Raw genomic sequence first — 5000 nt, forward strand, 5'->3', positions numbered from 1 at the left:
TGTGTGTGTGTGTCACGGTAGAAAATATTTTATCTTCATTTTGAACATAGAAGAAGTGAGGTCTTATTTTTATTTTGTGCGCCAACGAATGTCATCTGCGTCTTGTTACATTTGTCATTCTCTTTCAATTTCTAAGTATTCATTTCTATCTTCAAAACCCTTTTTCTTGTGCAGGATGTCACCATAGTTTCGCAATATTTTATACTCATTACGGTAATTGTTTGTCTTTGTGGTCTATTTATGTCCTTTGTAATATTTTTGTTTGAGTGGATAGATGTGTATTCTTATTTTTGAGAGGCAACAATTTTCTAGTAATGTGGTTTTTTGGTATTGTAGAAACTAGAATATTAAGCCTATAATTGTTGAATCTGTGGTGTGTGTTGTGTGTGTGTGTGGGGTGTGTGTGCGCGTGTGAGGTGTGGGTGTGTGTGCGTGTGTGTGTGTGTGTGTGTGTGGGTGTGGGTGTGGGGTTTGTGTATGTGTGTGTGTGGGGTGTGGGGGTGTGTTTTGGTGGGTGTGTGCGTGTGTGGGTGTGGGGTTTGTGTGTGTGTGTGTGTGTGTGTGTGTGTGTGTGTGTTTGTGTGTGTGGGGGGTTTGTGTGTGTGTGTGTGTGTGTGTGTGTTTGTGGGTTTGTGGGGTGTGTGTATGTGTGTCACGGTAGAAAATGTTTTACTTCTATTTACAACATAGAAGAAGTGAGGTCTTGTTTTTATCTTGTGCGCCAACGAATGTCATCTGCGTCTTGTTACAATTGCCATTCTCCTTCAATTTTTAAGTATTAATTTCTATCTTCACAACTCTTTTTCTTGTACAGGGTGTAACCATAGTTTCGCAATATTTTATACTCATTACTGGTATTGTTTGTCTTTATGGTCTATTTATGTCCTTTGTAACATTTTTGTTTGTTTGGATAGATGTGTATTCTTATTTTTTAGTGGTAACAGTTTCCTACTAATGTGGTTTTTGATATTGTAGAAATCAGGATATTAAGCCTATAATTGTTGAATCTGTGGTGTGTGGGGAGTGTGTGTGTGTGGGTGTGTGTGCGCGTGTGAGGTGTGTGTGTGGGGTGTGGGGGTGTGTCCTGGTGGGTATGTGCGTGTGTGTGTGTGGGTGTGGGGTTTGTGTGTCACGGTAGAAAGTATTTTACCTCCATTTTGAACATAGAAGAAGTGAGGTCTTGTTTTTATCTTATGCGACAACGAATATCATCTGCGTCTTGTTACATTTGCCATTCTCCTTCAATTTCTAAGTATTAATTTCTATTTTCACAACCCTTTTTCTTGTGCAGGATTTTACCATAGTTTCGCAATATTTTATACTCATTACGGGTATTGTTTGTCTTTGTGGTCTATTTATGTCCTTTGTAAAATTTTTGTTTGATTGGATAGATGTGTATTCTTATTTTTGCGTGGTAACAATTTCCTAGTAATATGATTTTTCGGTACTATAGAAACTAGGGTATTAAGCCTATAATTGTTGAATCTGTGGTGTGTGGAGTGTGTGTGTGTGGGGTGTATGGGTGAGTGTGCGTGTGTGAGGTGTGGGTGTGTGCGTGTGTGTGTGTGGGGTTTGTGTGTGTGTGTGTGTGTGTGTGGGTGTGGGGTTTGTGTATATGTGTGTGTGGGGTGTGGGGGTGTGTTTTGGTGGGTGTGTGCGTGTGTGTGTGTGGGTGTGGGGTATGTGTGTGTGTGTGTTTGTGTGTGTGTGTGTGTGTTTGTGGGTGTGTGGGGTTTGTGTGTGTGTGTGTGTGTGTGTGTCACGGTAGAAAATGTTTTACTTTCATTTTGAACATAGAAGAAGTGAGGTCTTGTTTTTATCTTGTGCGCCAATGAATGTCATCTGCGTCTTGTTACATTTGCCATTCTCCTTCAATTTCTAAGTATTCATTTCTATCTTCACAACTCTTTTTCTTGTGCAGAGTGTCACCATAGTTTCGCAATATTTTATACTCATTACTGGTATTGTTTGTCTTTGTGGTCTATTTATGTCCTTTGTAACATTTGTGTTTGTTTGGATAGATGTGTATTCTTATTTTTGAGTGGTAACAGTTTCCTACTAATGTGGTTTTTGATATTGTAGAAATCAGGATATTAAGCCTATAATTGTTGAATCTGTGGTGTGTGGGGAGTGTGTGTGTGTGGGTGTGTGTGCGCGTGTGAGGTGTGTGTGTGTGGGGTGTGGGGGTGTGTCTTGGTGGGTATGTGCGTGTGTGTGTGTGGGTGTGGGGTTTGTGTGTGTGTGTGTGTGTGTTTGTGGGTTTGTGGGGTGTGTGTGTGTGTGTTTGTGTGTCACGGTAGAAAATATTTTACCTCCATTTTGAACAAAGAAGAAGTGAGGTCTTGTTTTTATCTTATGCGCCAACGAATGTCATCTGCGTCTTGTTACATTTGCCATTTTCCTTCAATTTCTAAGTATTCATTTCTATTTTCACAACCCTTTTTCTTGTGCAGGATGTCACCATAGTTTCGCAATATTTTATACTCATTACGGGCATTGTTTGTCTTTGTGGTCTATTTATGTCCTTTGTAAAATTTTTGTTTGATTGGATAGATGTGTATTCTTATTTTTGCGTGATAACAATTTCCTAGTAATGTGATTTTTTGGTATTGTAGAAACTAGGATATTAAGCCTATAATTGTTGAATCTGTGGTGTGTGGAGTGTGTGTGTGTGGGGTGTATGGGTGAGTGTGCGCGTGTGAGGTGTGGGTGTGTGCGTGTGTGTGTGTGTGTGTGTGTGTGGGTGTGGGGGTGTGTTTTGGTGGGTGTGTGCGTGTGTGTGTGTGGGTGTGGGGTATTTGTGTGTGTGTGTGTGTTTGTGGGTGTGTGGGGTTTGTGTGTGTGTGTGTGTGTGTGTGTCACGGTAGAAAATGTTTTACTTTCATTTTGAACATAGAAGAAGTGAGGTCTTGTTTTTATCTTGTGCGCCTACGAATGTCATCTGCGTCTTGTTACATTTGCCATTCTCCTTCAATTTCTAAGTATTCATTTCTATCTTCACAACCCTTTTTTCTTGTGCAGGATGTCACCATAGTTTCACAATATTTTATACTCATTACGTGTATTGTTTGTCTTTGTGGTCTATTTATGTCCTTTGTAATATTTTTGTTTGAGTGGATAGATGTGTATTCTTATTTTTCAGTGGTAACAATTTTCTAGTAATGTGGTTTTTTGGTATTGTAGAAACTAGAATATTAAGCCTATAATTATTGAATCTGTGGTGTGTGTTGTGTGTGTGTGTGGGGTGTGTGTGGGTGTGTGTGCGCGTGTGAGGTGTGGGTGTGTGCGTGTGTGTGTGTGTGTGTGTGTATGTGGGTGTGGGTGTGGGGTTTGTGTATGTGTGTGTGTGGGGTGTGGGGGTGTGTTTTGGTGGGTGTGTGCGTGTGTGGGTGTGGGGTTTGTGTGTGTGTGTGTGTGTTTGTGGGTTTGTGGGGTGTGTGTATGTGTGTCACGGTAGAAAATGTTTTACTTCTATTTTCAACATAGAAGAAGTGAGTTCTTGTTTTTATCTTGTGCGCCAACGAATGTCATCTGCGTCTTGTTACAATTGCCAATCTCCTTCAATTTTTAAGTATTAAATTCTATCGTCACATCTCTTTTTCTTGTGCAGGGTGTCACCATAGTTTCGCAATATTTTATACTCATTACTGGTATTGTTTGTCTTTGTGGTCTATTTATGTCCTTTGTAACATTTTTGTTTGCTTGGATAGATGTGTATTCTTATTTTTGAGTGGTAACAATTTTCAACTAATGTGGTTTTTGATATTGTAGAAATCAGGATATTAAGCCTATAATTGTTGAATCTGTGGTGTGTGGGGAGTGTGTGTGTGTGGGTGTGTGTGTGTTGGGTGTGGGGGTGTGTCTTGGTGGGTATGTGCGTGTGTGTGTATGGGTGTGGGGTTTGTGTGTGTGTGTGTGTGTGTTTGTGGGTCTGTGGGGTGTGTGTGTGTGTGTTTGTGTATCACGGTAGAAAATATTTTACCTCCATTTTGAACATAGAAGAAGTGAGGTCTTGTTTTTATCTTATGCGCCAACGAATGTCATCTGCGTCTTGTTACATTTGCCATTCTCCTTCAATTTCTAAGTATTCATTTCTATTTTCACAACCATTTTTCTTGTGCAGGATTTCACCATAGTTTCGCAATATTTTATACTCATTACGGGTATTGTTTGTCTTTGTGGTCTATTTATGTCCTTTGTAAAATTTTTGTTTGATTGGATAGATTTGTATTCTTATTTTTGCGTGGTAACAATTTCCTAGTAATATGATTTTTCGGTACTATAGAAACTAGGGTATTAAGCTTATAATTGTAGAATCTGTGGTGTGTGGAGTGTGTGTGTGTGGGGTGTATGGGTGAGTGTGCGTGTGTGAGGTGTGGGTGTGTGCGTGTGTGTGTGTGGGGTTTGTGTGTGTGTGTGTGTGTGTGTGGGTGTGGGGTTTGTGTATATGTGTGTGTGGGGTGTGGGGGTGTGTTTTGGTGGGTGTGTGCGTGTGTGTGTGTGGGTGTGGGGTATGTGTGTGTGTGTGTTTGTGTGTGTGTGTGTGTGTTTGTGGGTGTGTGGGGTTTGTGTGTGTGTGTGTGTGTGTGGGGTGTGGGGGTGTGTTTTGGTGGGTGTGTGCGTGTGTGTGTGTGGGTGTGGGGTTTGTGTGTGTGCGTGTGTGTGTGTGGGTGTGGGGTTTGTGTGTGTGTGTGTGTGTGTTTGTGGGTGTGTGGGGTTTGTGTGTGTGTGTGTGTGTGTTTTGTGTGTGTGTGTGTGTGTGCCACGGTAGAAAATATTTTACTTTCATTTTGAACATAGAAGAAGTGAGGTCTTGTTTTTATCTTGTGCGCCAACGAATGTCATCTGCGTCTTGTTACATTTGCCATTCTCCTTCAATTTCTAAGTATTCATTTCTATCTTCACAATCCTTTTTTCTTGTGCATGATGTCACCATAGTTTCGCAATATTTTATACTCATTACGTGTATTGTTTGTCTTTGTGGTCTATTTATGTCCTTG

The sequence above is a fragment of the Sesamum indicum genome, linkage group LG7, assembly GCF_026168435.1.
Source record: "Sesamum indicum cultivar Baizhima isolate 11 linkage group LG7, ASM2616843v1, whole genome shotgun sequence".
Classification (NCBI taxonomy): Eukaryota; Viridiplantae; Streptophyta; class Magnoliopsida; order Lamiales; family Pedaliaceae; genus Sesamum; species Sesamum indicum.